Genomic DNA, 386 nt, shown 5'->3' with positions numbered 1-386 from the left:
GAGTGCGCGCTGCAAAAAGAAAACAAATCATATTTCTAAAAATAATATTAAGAAAAACACTGCATTCCTCCTCAAAGAGAGATTCCCCACTGGATGTCCGACATGAGCTGGCTTATTTATTTAGCAGCAGCGCCCTCATGCGGTCAAAACTGTGTACTACATCTGAACCTTCAGTTTTATTTTTTATCTATGAAATTTGTTTAAATTTGTTTTATTTTCATTTAAAATAACAAATTATACTTTTATATTAAAATAAGACCAAATGTTTATTAACTTCAAGATACATAAGGTATGAGTTCTGTGGTGCTCATTCTTCAAGGCCAATGAATTGAAGGATGGAAAAAAAACTTTTCACACACACACACACACACACACACACACACACA

The sequence above is a fragment of the Austrofundulus limnaeus genome, unplaced genomic scaffold (assembly GCF_001266775.1).
Source record: "Austrofundulus limnaeus strain Quisiro unplaced genomic scaffold, Austrofundulus_limnaeus-1.0 Scaffold920, whole genome shotgun sequence".
NCBI lineage: Eukaryota > Metazoa > Chordata > Actinopteri > Cyprinodontiformes > Rivulidae > Austrofundulus > Austrofundulus limnaeus.
Note: the sequence above shows the minus strand (reverse complement) of the source record.